Source organism: Syngnathus typhle, linkage group LG11 (genome assembly GCF_033458585.1).
Source record: "Syngnathus typhle isolate RoL2023-S1 ecotype Sweden linkage group LG11, RoL_Styp_1.0, whole genome shotgun sequence".
In the NCBI taxonomy this organism is placed as follows: Eukaryota; Metazoa; Chordata; class Actinopteri; order Syngnathiformes; family Syngnathidae; genus Syngnathus; species Syngnathus typhle.
This window is the reverse complement of record NC_083748.1, coordinates 3,245,788-3,262,332: the sequence shown is the minus strand read 5'-3', so window position 1 is coordinate 3,262,332 and position 16,545 is coordinate 3,245,788. Positions and strand designations below refer to the sequence as shown.

General features: G+C 43.4%; 1 protein-coding gene across 2 annotated transcripts in view; it reads right to left on the bottom strand.

Moving 5' to 3' along the window:
* Nucleotides 1–16,545, bottom strand: part of cbfa2t2 (CBFA2/RUNX1 partner transcriptional co-repressor 2) — a 49,563-nt gene that overhangs the window by 16,224 nt on the left and 16,794 nt on the right. Inside the window, exon 1 of one of the 2 annotated variants that reach the window (XM_061290702.1) lies at nt 1,674–2,122. The exons of the other annotated variant lie outside the window; for it this stretch is intronic. The gene's annotated coding sequence lies outside the window, so the exon portion shown is untranslated. Of the gene's footprint in view, nt 1–1,673; nt 2,123–16,545 lie in introns of those variants that run through there. 2 annotated transcript variants of the gene reach the window in all.

Sequence of the window (16,545 nt, the reverse complement as noted above, 5' to 3'; positions counted from 1 at the left end):
CACCCCCCCCATTAGCCACACCCTCCAATCGCCATCCTCGGGGGTCAGATATCACAGACCTTGCCACTGGAACTAATAGAGTACTTCCTGCATCCCCACTTCTAAAGCAGCTGCTCCACGCTGCGTAAATGAGAGAAAAAAAAGGATGGTGGATGGCAGGGTGGTGCTAAGATCAGCTCTTTTGATAATTGGAAAGGTTTATTTTGTGCCTTGGCCACAGGGAACGTGGCACTACTTCAACAATACAACGGTGCAGTCTAATGAGAACCTTACAGGACGCAGATGCATTTCATGGAAGATCTGAAATCTACAAAAACGACAAAATTACCTCCTCTGAGTTGAGAATATGACGATATATTTGCATTAGTCATTTGTCCTGTCCTGCTTTTCCACACAGCGACCGATGCTGTCACAAGGTTGACGCTGACCAGCAGACCAGACGGGGGTCTCTGTTTTGGCCGACAGTTCGTCGCTCCTATCTCCTCGCTGAGCAGGCCCGGTGTGACGCTAGCCAGGACTCTTCTGTGTTTTCACTATCTAACTTCGACCTACTCCGATGCCCCTCCAACACACACAATCTGCTCTGTCCCATGCAAGAAAGAACAACCAACCTTAAATGTTTTGGCAAAAACACATCATCCCTGTTGAGTAACAGCTTGACGCATAAGATGCACACAGAGCGGATTCCCTGGCCGCTCCGTGTCCATATGTCCTGGACACCATACAAAAGTGATGGCTATTTGGGAGGAAATGACAACGAAGCACTTTTCTTGTTTGCTTGCTTTCTCTCCCATGACAATCAAGACTGTTGGGTGTTTGATTTGTAACAAGTACATCAAGACTCTCCTCTCAGATGCAGACCGCAACACAATACCAAATTGCACGTATTTTTTTTTGTTTCTTATTTTTATAACGTTGCACAATGGGTCTTTTTTTTTTTTTTTTTTTTTGCTTTGCTTTGCTTTAGGTGAATACATTTGTCTCCCAGGACAGGCAATAATCTCCCTGTCTGCATCCGACCCACATATTCAACGTGAAAATTTCATTGAGCAACTTGTTCTTCTCTCACTTCTTTTGTACACCAGTTTGATCTTTATGTGAACATGAAGTTTCATCATTATTAATTTATTATTTTTCAAGTAGCATCATGGAAGGTGAAATTTTTCTGTTTTACAGGAGTGAGTTGTTTCTATGTGATGAGACTCGCCTCTCAGGCAAAATTATTCCCCTATGGTCCATCACCTGTCATTCAAAACCTCGTATTTAATACAATAATTAGTTGTCATTAAATTGAATTGTATGAATTTAGTTGAACACCGCAGACACATTCTTATTACGTTTCCCATTTTACTGCCCTATTATTACTCCTCTGCGGCTGCCTGTTCAAATGTCACTTAAAAATTGTAGTCAATTATCGATTCAATTCATTTACATTCTTTCCTGTATAGGGGGATTGTTTCTTTATGAACAAAGCGGACACCAGGTCGCAACAGATTGTGTTGTGCTGTACAGTAATTCCTCATTAGCTCAGAGGACAAGGATGAGGGATAAAGAGGACAGGATGAGGCGACACCATCTGCACGTTGCAGGCGGCACAAGGGACTTAAAAGCAACATCACAAAAAACAAAAGAAAACCACAAACACACGCATGTGGATGCCGTTTTGCTCCTACCTCCTCTCTAGTAGAATCCACACGTCTGAATTCCTGCAGAGACCGTCCAAAAGCTGCACTTGTGGCTTCTTTTTTCGCTCTTATCCACTGTTTTTTTGCCTCTCCCGCATGTGTCACGCGTGTGTTTGCATTCCCGCAAATGTGAAGACACAGATGGCACCCAGATGGAGCGACACGCACACACATGCGTTTAGTGCTGTGGTGCGTTCACGTCCCCTCTCTCTTTCTCTCTCTCTCTCGCTTCTACGTGTGCCTTTTCGCCTTGGTCACGTCCACTCGACTGTACTGCCTCCACTGCATGTGCTCTCGCAGCTTCTGAGCTTCCTCCCACCCGAGCCACGCAGACCCTGCCTCCTGTGCCTTAAGTCCTGCCCTCAATTTCCCACCGTGTGTGACATCACCAAGCCCACTCCCCTCGCCTCCTTCTCCTCACAGTATGGCTGCTGGCCAAGCAAGCATCCAGTAGTGCCTTCATTCACTGAGATGGACCCTGCAATTAACATAACTAATTGCTTTGGCACCTAAAGGCTAAACAAGAGGCCGTGCCAAGGGTGACAAAAGTGTGCGCATCTGCATGCATGTGAATGCGAGCCCTCCCGCCTCGGCCCCCGCCTCCTTTTTGTCTCTCACCGATACCCTTTGTCTCAGCCCTTAATGCAGTCAACCTATTGTGTTGGTCCGAGGATAGGGTGGGGGACACTTGAGGAGCCTGAAGCCACCCCACCCCAACCCGCTCAAGTTAAACTTAAATCGCCAGCTGATTTATGTGCACAAGCAGACAATGCAGGTGGTGATAAATGGCGGCTATTTAGGAGCCCCCCACTCTACTTTTACAGTACAACGTGGACCAGTTTCAATGACACGGGCAATGTGGAAGGGCTTTGCGGGTACTACGATACTCAATTATTCAATCATCAGACCACAGCGAAGTACATTTGCGCGAGTGCAAAGTGGAGATTGTAGAGTCCTGCAGACCACAACGAGGTTGTCCTCCTTTTCTTCTATTTTGTCCTTTACTTATTTTATTTGCCAGGAGACTGAAGACACTAAGAAAAATGGAGCACTGGAGCAAAGTGCTGTAGTTAGCTGTCACATGTCCTCTCCTAACTTTGAGGGATTTATTTGTCTTGGGAAGAAACTCTTCAGAGTAGAGCTTGGAAGAACCCTTGACCTAAACCCCAACAAACACGTCAGGGATGAACTAGAACAGACACACACACATTCCCCCGGACATGCTCCACTTCCTGTTTGGTGTAACAACCAGGTGTCCCCGTGAACCTGCAAGTACTGTTTGGCACACACATTAAAAAACTGAATTTGTGTGAATAATCATCCGTAATAACCTGGCCTCGCCTCCTCTCCTCCATTCAGAGTGCATCTGGTCAGCCAGCAGGCTCAGAGGCAGCGCCAGGTGGCGGCGAGCAGGAGGGAGGATGAGGGGGGGGGGGGGTCAGTGATGCGCCAATGAGGAAGGCCTTCCATCTGATGTGAAAGGAATTAAAGCTACTGTAGTGCCTGGGATTGTTCATGCATGAAGGCAAGCAAAGTCAGATTGTGACTGAGTGTTTAAACAAGAACTCCACAAACTATGGCCAAGGAAATTGAAAATGGAACTTGCCACTTCTCTGAATTTTGTTTAATAATGCGCTTGTGGAATATGACTTAAGCAGCAAAATTCAGGGGGCGGCCATCACAGTTGCCTGGTTTCAGTTCACAACCAATCACGGCTCAGCTTCGGAAAACTGGTGATATTATATACCTGATATAATAATCTGATACCTGATTATTCTTGAAAGAAAAAACCCCCCAAAAAAACAAACATTTTTTTGCAACTAATTTTGACTAGTAGTCACCACTGGTCTCAGTAACAATATGACTGTAAGTATCTACTATATTACTTAATTATATTATTATATATTCCTTTTTGAACTATTGGTTTTAGCATCAATACTGAATTTGTCAATATTACAACTTGTCACCTCTCCAGCTGCCCCAATTTGGACCAATTCCAGCGTACTTTCCACTTAAACCAAGAACCCTTTTGATTCAGCCCCCCCCCCCCCCCCCCGCCCCAACCCAAAAAAAAGCAAGAGCAATCACAACGCATGTTACATTCAGGCAATCTTGCGCCGGGCCGTCTTCCTGGCGTCGCAGCTGTTTGCCATTGTGTACATGTGTGTGCAGCCAGATGAAGACAGAACAAGAGAGTGTGTGCGGCATCTGTTTCAGTTCACACGCTCCCTTCTCCAATTTTCCCCTTTTAGAAAATGTAAACAGCATTTTCTTCCTCCTCCTTCTTTAAGAAAGGACTGAAGAAAAAGAGGCAGTAGGGGATCTGAGGAAATGAGCATTATGGAAATACAGTGGGATTGGAAGTGAACACAGCCCTATTGAAATGAAAAGAAGACACAAAAAAGATCCCCTTTTTAGCAGCAAATTTTTGAAATGATTAAAATTTGACACTATGATCACCCAACAAAGTTTAGATAAAAAAATGGACAATTAAGAATTGAGCATGTGTCCAATAAAACTACTTCTGATTTAGCCATATTAGGGTGAATTCCCTTGTAGGAAAGTTTATCAACGTAAAAGGCCAAAATAGCTGCTCAAAACAAAAATGGCCAACTTCCCTCCATGAGTCCTTGAAAATTTTCCATACATGCGAGATTTTGTGTGTGTGTATTTTTGCATAGTGTTACCATCTTTTTCCATGTATAATGCGCAAAATTTAACTAATTTATTCTCCTAAAATCTGGGGTGTGCATTATACACGGGTACAACCATTTTTGAGGAAAATCTCCCTCGAAATAAAACTTGAAATCACCTTTCTTCTTGTTTGTTGTCAATCGCGCATCGCATTCAGCCATCCTGCCCAACACACTTAGTCAGTAAAATTCATAATTGACGACACATGGTTTGATGCGATGGTGCAATCCTTGATGGTGTGTTATTGTCAAATATTGTTTGTTTTTTCATCTCCATCGCAAACCGGATATCATACGGAGGCCGCCATCACAGATGCGCAGAACGGATGCGCAAGACACGTCAGCTATATAAAGAGCGAGACTTCAGTTCTCTACCTATTAGTTTCATTTCACAGTTTAATTAGCAGTTTCAATCAGCAAATAACAAAATGCATATTACAGGTAATATTTTATTTCACAACACTTTGCCTTGTTCCTTTCTTCTCTGCTGTTCACTTCAAACACGCTCCATACGAACACAATGCTCTCGTATCAGACGCTTGCTAGATCACCTGCTCGTTTGCTGTCACAATGTACCCTACACAAATCCGAAACATCTCTTCGCTATTGAGTATGCTAGCGCATGCGCAGTGATACCGACCGTCAGAATAACATCCGGTTGTTCCCAAAGATGATCTTTTTTCTGAAATAATTTTACGTTTATGGACTTAAGTAGGAGTCAAAATTTGGGTGCGTATTATACATGGGTACAGGCTTTTTTCCAGCATCGACATGCCATTTTTAGGGTGCGTATTATACATGGGGGCGTATTATACATGGAAAATTACGGTATTTTATTGTGTATACTGCAAATAAATAATTCACCTATTGTTTTATATGGGGAATTTGCAACTCAATTCGAATTACCATTTTATGTATTTATAAATATATATATAAAAATAAATTAAATTGATTTAAAAAAAATATACGGCACACACACACGTTTATATGGCTGCCCTGTGAACCGTTGTCAACCGGCTGAATGGCTGTGTATGCACTGTAGTCACACTGGATGAATGTAACGCCTTTCCTCACGACTGGACTGTTTTCAAAGGCTCTTTTAAAAACATTATTTGAGTTTTTATTTCCATGCTCCCGTGGTCTTGCATTGACATCTCCATTAGTGGTTTGTAATTTAATCAACAGCCGAGGAATGCAACATAACGGCCCATAAAAAAACTCCCTCGCGGGCCTCGTCAGCAATACAGGCGGACGCCGAGAGAGAAAACACGTGTAATGTCTGTTCGTTTTTTTGGTGGAACTTTTTGTACAAGGATCGAAATCAGCAAAAGAAAAAAGGACTAGTGCTGAAGATGAAAATTGCTGAATTTAAGACAGTGGGCATATTAGTAAGCGATTTGGTCTAAATGCGAACCTGATGTTCCTGCAGCACACCCAGTGACTCACCACAAGGATTGCTTGTAAATGCAACCAAAACAGCTTGATTTTATACATATGCTGATTTTAACATTTTAACCCGTTTTTAAATTGTAAGAGGCCCCACACAAAAAGGAGAAAACTGACGTGTGTGTTCTTACTGTTCTGTTGTTCATGCAAGATGACTAACACGGCACACCACACACATAACAGTAACTCCTCCAACAAATCGTGAGTCTTCAATCACTCCTAACACATCCCACATCACAGGATAATACCTAGGGATAATATTCATTCATTCATCATCCGTGCCTTACGAAGGTTGCGAGTGCGCTGCAGCCGAAGGTTAGGCTTAGAACATGCAATGTGAGGCGGACGTGCTAACCACTGTGTCACCGTGCTTATTTCTTCCAGACAGCATTTCTCTTGGGTATTTTTTTTCTCCTTTGAGAAATGGGATTTAACCGAGAGAATAGCGGCCAAATGGCTTTAAAATGATGACAGAGATTTTTATGAGCTCAAATAAAGCTGCTAGGGTGCCATTCTTGATTCTTATTCCAGCCACTGTTTTTTTGAGTTTTAGCACTTCCCACTGAGCGTAAAATCAACTTTTGGGGGAAGTTTTTTTTTTTAAGATTGGTGTTTTCATCACTATACAGCAAGCAAAGGAATATATATGTCAATAAATATACATAAAAATCATAATATAATAACTGCAGTACATAAGATATAATCATAATTATCATAAATATATAAAAATGATTATAGTAGTATAATTTATGTTAAGTTCTACAAATTTAAATAAATATTTTATAATGAGTTACTTATTGAGGAAATAAATAAAATGCCCATTGCCAGTAATTCTTTAGAAACCAAACAAATGTTCCATTAGCCGATGAGGTCATCCTAATCACAAACTTCACTAGCAAAACATTTCCTCGTTCAAGCAAGAAACATACATCTAAAATCGGAGTAATGGCGCAGTCCGGCAATGTTTATTGGTAAATGAGTCGTCACAGTAAGTGTCACGTGGATCATAAAGCATTCCCGCTTGCTTCTTTTTCCCGGACGTTCCGGCTCTACTGATAAAACGACACATTTGTTTGATTTTTTTCAGATCCAACCTCTTCATTAGTGCCCCTTTTGATTCGCTTTAACCACCTTACCGGCAATGCTTTCCTCCCACCACTATCTCAATGTTGGCTAATCTGATGCAGCCACAGATTACTCTGTCTGATTTTGCACATATTTATCCATTACTTCCTCCACAGTGTGTTTATCTAATAGGGACACATCACTTTTAAGGGCCCGTAATAGTCCAGAGGTCCATTTACTGTAAAGGAAAAATAAGAAGAGATGAAATAAAATGATTTTTTTTGTCTTTAGGGGGGGGGATTATCGCTAAGGGATGAAGTGAATGATAGGTGGCGTAAATCCAAAACAGATTTGACTGTTCGTCTCCCAAACGACGCGGGAAAAGAATGCGCTTCCCCGAAATAAAGACGCTCATTTAAAATCTATTCTTCCTCCTGCACTTTGAGTTAAAGAGCAGTTGAGAAACCACAAAGCAGTTCTGGTAAGCAGCTTGGCTCAGTGGATTCACACATGCCTTTTCTTAGCCTTGTGGCTGAAAACGCCCGCCGGAGTCATTTATACGTGTCTCTATGTACAATAGCTATAGGAAGTCTACACACCCCTGTTTAGATATGACGTTTTTGTAATGTAAGAAAAATAATTCAGTTTTCAATGTTTTCCTAGACAAAATGTCGTCCTAAATTTTGATATTGTGCATCAACAACATGTAGACGGTCAAAAGGATAATCCTAGTCATATATTCTTTATCCTCTGAGAAGAACCACTAATAGCATTTTCATCTGTACTGTATTTTGAACCTCTGATGTAAAGCACAGCTTGTGAAATGAGTAATTTTAAATGATAGTTGGCGTTGTTTTGCGAAATAACCACATAAGGAACAACGCATCACCTCTAACTTCTTCCAGGAGTAAATATTTGACTCAACGTTGTATAACAGGGGGAAAAAAAACAGTGGCCACAAGCCATTTAACATCGCATTATGTTGAGGTGATGACATGGCAACATTTTCTACAAAAGAATGAAACAATGGCCATTTAAAAAAAAAGCATTTCAGATGCCTCTGTGGTGGATTCGGTAATCTCGATCCAACTACAGTCACAAAACGCAATTAGATTGCTATGTTTACTACTATTTGAAGGAACTGGCCGACAAGGTAGCTTTTCTGAAGTCAAACCCCCACTGCGAAGTTTAATGACGTGTCAAAGCTGTTCGGTCTGGTTAGACTTGAGGCTACTTCGATCATTATAAGCGCTGCCAATTGTGTGACATTTTACTGGGAAACAGATCCTAATGACTCGCCATCAGCGTTGTTTCCATGGCACACATTAGCAGGCATTACCCCATCGTGCTACTTTCGGAGGTCATTCGCATTTCATGTTTTTCCACACGCACACACACACACTGGTAGTTTAACGGCAGGCTAACGTAAGAAATGGCTATTTTAGCAATTCAATACTGTAGTTTTCGGACTATAAGTCGCGTTTTTTTTCATAGTTTGGGTGGGGGGGCGACTTATACTGAGGAGCAAATTTCCAAAATAAAAAAAAAAAAAAAGTGAAACTGCGATAAACAAACTGCGATGTAGCAAGGGATTACCGTAATTTTCGGACTATAAATCGCTCCGGAGTATAAATGGCATCAGCCATAAAATGCCCAAAAAAGTGAAAAAAAACCCAGATATAAGTCGCTCCGGAGTATAAATCGCATTTTGGGGGGCAATTTATTCGACAAAATCCAACACCAAGAACAGTCATGAACGAGCAACAACAGGCTAAACGATAGGTATGCTAACGTGACATACTAAACACAAACTAAGAGCTGAGAACGGCCCTGACGTAAAATTCAGAGTTATTCAAAAAACTATTACATAAATAACACGTTAATAAAACCATCTGTGTCACTCCAATTCATTAAATCCATCAATCGTCCTTTGTCAACAATGCGTGCGCGCCGCTGACTTGCACTTCAAATATTCCACAGGCCCATATAACGATATATAAATTATATATCAAATAACTATTATATAAGCAATAATGTTATCAAACCATCTGTGCACTCTAAATCATTAAATCCATCGATCAAATTTCTTGTCCTTTGTCAACAACGCCGCGCGTGCGCCCTGACGTCAGCCTCATCGTTATTCCACAGATCTACTATATAACTATATTGTACCATTAACAAAGTTCAAGGAAAGACGTGGGTTTGGTAAACGCCTCTTTATTTAACAAAACAAACTTCCAGGCGTGTGGCGGCGTGGACTTCCAGCCACGGAAGTGGAAGAGAGCTCCATAGAATAGGACCGGGTGTGCGTAAAAGCCATGACCGAGCCCCATCCACCGTCCCCGGACAGCCACCCGGCCGGACGCCCGGCCCTTGACTTCCATCCACGGAGGTGAAAGACAGCTCGGTAGAGTAGGACCGGGCGTGCGTAAAAGCATTGTCCGAGCCCCATCCACCGTCCCTGGACAGCCAACCGGCCGAGCGCCGGTCCCCGACTTCAATCCACGGAAGTGAAAGAGAGCTCCGTCGAGTCAATCTTTGTCCTTTATGTAAGCAACCGCCGCGCCACGCCGCGTTGTCGCGCTGCTGACGCGACGTCGCGCTGCTGACGCGACGTTGCGCTGCTGACGTGACGTTGCGCTGCTGATGTCACTTGAAATTCAAATTACAGTAATCCCTTGCTACATTGCGGTTCGTTTATCGCGGTTTCACCTTTTTTTTTTTTGAAAATTTTTGAAAAAAACCCACATATAAGTCGCTCCTTATTATAAGTCGCCCCCCCACCCAAACTATGAAAAAAAACGTGATTTATAGTCCGTAAATTACGGTACTGTAATTTGAATTTCAAGTGAAGTCAGGGGCGCGGCGGTTGTTTACATAAAGGACAAAGATTCGATCATGGGATGATGAAGATGACGATGGACCCCACGTACTACCGGCATCATTAGCGGCTTTGTTTGTAAGTGAAACGGAGGACGAAGAGTTTGAAGGGTTTAATGATTTGGAGTGACACAGAAGGTTTGAAAAACTATTATGTCTTTTACGCACGCCCGGTCCTACTCTACGGAGCTCTCTTTCACCTACGTGGATTGAAGTCGGGGGCCGGCGCTCGGCCAGGTGGCTGTCCGGGGACGGTGGATGGGGCTCGGACATGGCTTTTACGCACGCCCGGTCCTACTCTACCGAGCTCTCTTTCACCTCCGTGGATGGAAGTGCCACCTCCGGGGATGGGAGTCCACGCCGCCACACGCCTGGAAGTTGACGCCGGTGCTTGGGGCCGTGTGGCGGTGAACTATTTAGGTTATAGTTATTTGATATATTTTATTTCGTATAGCAACTTGTTTTTATCGTTACACATCAGTAGTTGTTGGCTCATTGAACGCTATAATATAGTTATATACTAGATCTGTGGAATAACGACGAGGCTGACGTCAGGGGGCACAAAGGACAAGGAATTTGATCGATGGTTTTAATGATTTGGAGTGACACAGATGGTTTGATAATATTATTGCTTATATAATAGTTATTTGATATGTAATTTATATATCGTTATATGGGCCTGTGGAATATTTTGAAGTCCAACCGCCGTCAGAGGGGCGCACCCGGGTGCAAGGCATTAGAAACAAATGAGAGGCTGATCATTGGGGGTTCCCAGCCAACTGGTGCTTTAGCCCCTCCTGACATCCTACTAGCCCTATCACGCCTCTCCCTGCTCGGGTTCTCTTCAACCCCCCCAACTATTCTTCCCTCTATTTCAGCTAGCTTCATATACCCATTGTTGACATAAAGGACGATCGATCGATTTAATGAATTGGAGTGACACAGATGGTTTTATAAACGTGTTATTTATGTAATAGTTTTTTTTAAATAACTGAATGTTACGGCAGGCCCGTTCTCAGCTCTTCGTTTGTGTTTATGTCACGTTGGCATACCTATCGTTTAGCCTGTTGTTGCTCGTTCATGTCTGTTCTTGGTGTTGGATTTTGTCGAATAAATTTCCCCCAAAATATTCCGGAGCGACTTTTAGTCCGAAAAATACGGTATGTCTGCCGGCAATGCATTGTGGGAAAAAGGCCAAACTCGTCTATAGAAGATGAATGGATGGATGTCCCACTTCTCCCGCCAAAAATCAGCTGGCAGAGGCACCAGCTCACTCGCAACCTTAATGAAGACAAGTGCTCTTCAAAATGGGTAGAAGGATAAACGGATAGTTTGACGACAGGCTCTGTTTCTGGCTAAATTCTCTGGAGACTCATTTGCTGCCCACCCTAAAGGCATTAGAAACAAATGAGGGGCTGATCATTGGGGGTTCCCAGCCAACTGGTGCTTTAGCCCCTCCTGACATCCTACTAGCCCTATCACGCCTCTCCCTGCTCGGGTTCTCTTCACTCCCCCCAACTATTCTCCCCACTATTTCAGCTAGCTTCATATATCACCCATAACAAATGGGTTCCTCCTCCCCCCTTCTTTCTCTCTCTCGCTCTCTCTACCCCTCACTTTTTCTTCCTCCGCCGACTCGATGCCGATGAAAGGCAGGCATTGAGCCCGGCAGTGGCATTCCAATACCTCAGGCCTCGGCTCCAGCGTGTCTGGCTATTCAACACTGCTGGGAGCCATTAGTTTAAGTAAGGCCTGACCCACCTACTCACCCACGAAAAACCCTCAGATCTCCTGTTACACTCGTACGGGGAGGCGGGGGTGGCTACCATGTGCCCATACGCCAATGACAGAGATCGGTCAATACAAGAGGCGCAGGTATTTTTGTGCTGGGGGGGGGTTGAGCGGCGAGTGCAAGTGAGTGTGAAAGTGTGAGTGAGAGAGTGGCTGCATGTGTGCTTCTATTTTTTTATGAGCGGCGGTGTCACACGCTCTCTTGGCTGCATCTTCTTCTAAAGTTTCCAAACGGGGAGGCCAAGTACGCAGTCAGACGCCAAAGTCCACCCCTCAAACTCCTCAACCCCGATCCCTTTAAACCAGCGGTTCACAAAATGGGATCCACAACCCAGACTGGGGTGCCAATAAAACAACAATACAGGGTACCCCCCCTCTATTTCATGGATTTTCAAGGGATGTTTTCTTTCAACGAGATCACATTCGGTGTTGTCTTTACTGTAGTACCGCTTTGTGCCACAAGTCGGACAACAGCGTATTTAGGAAAAAGCAGAGCAAGCAGAGAAGTCCCCAACCCAAAGTGACAACATACAATGGGAAACTCCATAAGAGCGTTAGCCAAGAATTCGCATCTATCCGGTGATGTTGTCACTAGTCACGAGACGGGTATGTGAAAACAAACGGTGCAGAAACACTTGTAGACAAACATGCGAATATTGGCCGTAATCCAGCTATTTAAATTTTGATTAAAATATCATATGATATAATTTATATAAATGCATCATATATGTGAGAGGGTCCTTAGAAAATAATAACCCCAGTAAAAGGAAGGTGAACGCCTGCTTTAAATGATTTCCCTGACCCAAACCACAAGCACTGCTGTGGACATTCATCGGTTCCTCTCGGCACTTTTCAAGCTGTAAGCGCAGCGGTTTTGGGCAATTGAGGTGGAAGGGATAGTAGAAATGCGCTGTGTGCCGCTGGCGTCATGACCGCGTTGGCACGTAAACACGGACAATTCTCTAAACAAGTCCATGTTTGGGGAAGGAGAACACTTGGCTGGGCCCACACACAGTCATAACACATACAGTGAGTAAATCCACTCACCTCGCCTCGTGCTGGAGGTGTGCCTGCTTTGGTAAATTGGAACTGTTATTTTATGTAAGTTTGTTTATGTCGGCATTAGTGGTCGTAAATCGCGGCTCTGGATGTACGCTGGTTTTAAGGTCACGTTTTTTTTTTGTGTCTATGCAAACAGAACTGATTCATTTTGAAAATAACTTTTGAAGTCAATGTTTTGTCTCATCCAACTATTTTTGTAGGTTTGTCTTCACTAAACTGATATGTCAGTCTTAAGCTATTCCAGATGACATTTGGCAAGAAAAAGGAGGTGTGGCTTGCGAGCCAATCACGGAATGTTTTGAGGATATTGTACAAAAAATGATATGGAATCCAATCCTGGAACAACCGGCATTTTTATTTTATTTTTTAGCTGAGAACAAAAAAGAACAAGCTCCCATCTGTTTTGTTACTCTTCATAGCAATTAAATTCATTTTAAGGGGGAGGAAACACAAGCCAAAAATACCACCGCTTCCTAAATATCAGTAATAAATGTACTTACATGCAGCGTCAAGAGTTACAAGAGTCCGGTCTGAACCACAACGCCTACTTTCTGTCATTTGCGGAGAGGAGAAAGTCTGGCGTTGACAACAACGGGTTATCCTATACTTCCTGCTACCATTTTGTATAAACTTCCCATCATTTTCTTTGGAGAGGGTGCTCCCGAGGCCACGGCGGCAGCTGTGTTGCTCACTTCCCCGGCGGCCGTGGCACCTGTGATGTGCAGGTGGCTCATCTGGCAGCCGACAAGGCAACACCTGGCCTGGCAGCAAATAGAGCCTTCGGGTGTTCTGTGCCGTCACTGTTTGTGTGCGCTTGAGGGGGGTTTGTGAAGGGCTCAATTAAACCCAAGGGAAGATAAGCCACACACACAGGAAGGTGTTAGTATTTCCCAAGGTTGTGCCTCGGGGTTGTTTGGACTTCTCAAAGTTGCAATACAATCTTTTCTGTATACAAGAGAAGTATTTACAGTTTGATTTGCACCGTTTTTCCTTTCCCCCGAGAACCTATAATATCCTCGGTGGTGGGATTTTGCTTGAACATCATCATTTAAAGTATTGCTCATAATGTCGGTACTGTTACAAGCCTGTTAGAATCTTGGAAGTGCACGTGTAAGTCCCCCATGCTCTGACTTCACTTCATTGGGTTGACTTATCTGCAATATAATTGGACGGAATCAGTGGTGCGTGGTGCCAGTCGGAAATGAATTAATGTATTTGGCTCCACAAAATTTTGAAAGGTATACAATTTTATTGTTACCGGTGCTAAAGAGCAAGTTTTACACTTCACAAATGTCTCCAGCAGCGTATTGTGGCAACCCCCTACTGGGCTGTTGTTGTGACCCCCACGGTGACATCTCGCTCCAGAACTCAACAAGGACCCCCGAGCAAGGACAAGAAGCAGAGACACAAACTGACAAGGCTCATAAACAACGGCGGCCGGAACACATTCCACCCATGGGAGGAAGATATGGAGCTCAACTCCAGTCTGAGCCACACAGAAACTTGGGATGAATTGAAACTGCATGCAGCACGTGTGACAAAATGCAGAGTTGACACAATTAGTAAAATAAATAAATGAATAAATAAATAAATTAAAAAATAAATCTAGTGGGTTTCCAAGTCTTAGCAAAATGAGTCAATATGACCATAAGGTGCCTTTAAAATTTCCAAATTTCTTACCCCCCACCTCGGAAAAATCTAAGATTTTAAAATATGCAATGCAATTTGCATTGTGCGCATGCGGGTAGTTTCATGTGTAACATCAGTCAGCCATATGGGATGTATGTCATTTGAATGTACATGAGGGGGGGGAAAGGATATCGGCATTAAGCGTGCAGTTGGGAGCTCAGTGTAGATCCAACCTTTGTGACAGGCAGGAGTGAAGAAAGATGCACTAGGACATGAGGTGAACTTGACAAAAGTCATAAATCTCCTCACAAGCGTGCTGGGTGGTGGTGGGGGGGTGGGCGAACAAGCCAGGAAGTAATAGAGCTCCTCTGTGGTTCATGAATTTGATGAGCAGACGTGTCATCTCTGTCATTAGCTTGTCATGTTTCTTTCTATTTTTTTTCAAGTGGAGATGCTCATCATTTAATGTGCTTCCCCTCGGGCAAAGAAGATAAATGGCATCTTTTGACAAGATGCCAAGCTGTCAACACTGTCATGAAAGGAGGTGGCGGTGAAAGATTCTGTCAAATTGATTATTTATTCTTTAATTTATGCATATTTATTTTTATTGTAACGTAAAATGAATCTCAAATCCCCACCAAAAATGTAATTACAATTTTTTTTCTGATTTCATTACTCCTTTTTAGGGGATTTTTTTTTCCCTTTCAATTGACTGAATTCTTGGTGAAAACTAAATCTATTCTCATCAGATTTAAAGCTCAAACATATATGAGTAAGGGCAGGGCAATATCATACACAAGGCAACTCCAAGCCAATGTGTATCCCACTTTGTGCAAAATGACAACGTTAACTACACGGCAAGCAGAACCGGAGGAGCCCGCAATCAAGCCCAAAAAAGTGGTGTGAGGGGGGGGGGGGTATGTTTTGTCGAGGCACCTTAAATAGCCCGGGACTTCTGTAAGCAAGGCTGGTATTTGTGAGGATTGTTGTTGGCGGGCGAAATCTCGGCGCTGGGAGCACATCTGGATCCCATCCTCTGTCGGAGCGCCGAGCTGCAACAAGAAGCAGCTGTGCGAGAGCTGGCTTCAATTAGCCTCACATTCTCCCTGACAGCTAATCCCTTTCGACTCGTTTCTCTCACCGTTTCTTTTTTTCCTCGCCCCCCATCCCATCCAAGCCCAGCACCTACCCCACACTTTTAACTGCTCGCTCGCTCCTCACTTGGAGTTGCCACACTGTCTGCAGTCATCGACGAGGAGGGGGGAGACAGCGCGCTCAATTGGAAACAGACGTCGGCGGAGAGAGTGCACAAGGTCTCACGAAACACGCAACTCGACATTTCCTATCGGGTTGACAAGGCTGACGCTGTTTTTTTTTTTTTTGCCAAACAACAGGGAGCTCCGCAACAGTGTAGAAACAGGATTGCTTCTTTTTTTATAACATGAGTGAAAAGTTTCTTATTTTTTTAAAAAGAAAACTCACTCATGGAACAACAAAACAAGGTTACCAAATATTAACATTCCATGATACAAATTTCACTGACAAATTGGGCTATCATAAGATCTCAAGGCCCCATTCCTGAAACTGAGCAAGGAGTTGCTCATTTGAGAATTGGCCCAAATGAGCTCCGATTGGAAGCAGGTATCCTCTACCACTGTCTCCAAATGATTATTTTTTTACGCTAGGGGCTGGTCCATGGGCGTACAAATTTGCTAACGTATAGTCCTGATCAAGAATATATAATTTGCTCCCCAACCCCCCCAAAAAATTAACTGTGTGGCCTGGTACCAAATGGCCTAAATAATGTTAAGGTTTAAAAATTCAAACCAGACAGATTGAGAGCACTTAATAGTCTCAAAAAGTTTTAATATTTTTATATGCCTGTATTTTGACAGCAAAGACATAAACTTTGACTCCGGGGTCAAATTTTTTTTTACCAAAGAGTCTGACTCAGCCCAGTTCTGGCAACCCGCTTACGCCACAGCCTGGGAATGTTTGCTTAAGATTTAGGAATACATGCGTGACAAACCCATGGCAAGTTCTGGCTAATTTGCGGGCTCACCACTTTATCATTCAAACAGAAGTAGTCAGATTCCTTTGTTGTGGTGATCTCACAAGGAGAATTGGGCAACAAAATGACCCCATAAATTCGCTCCATTCTCACGAGAGCCGCACTTTGCAAACATCTTAAAAAGGGAATCCAGCCGGGCGAGCTCGCCGAACAAAATTGTTGCCGGTGAGTCATTAATCAAAGTTGGATCAGCATCTTGACTCAGCTGAAGTGCAAAATCCAA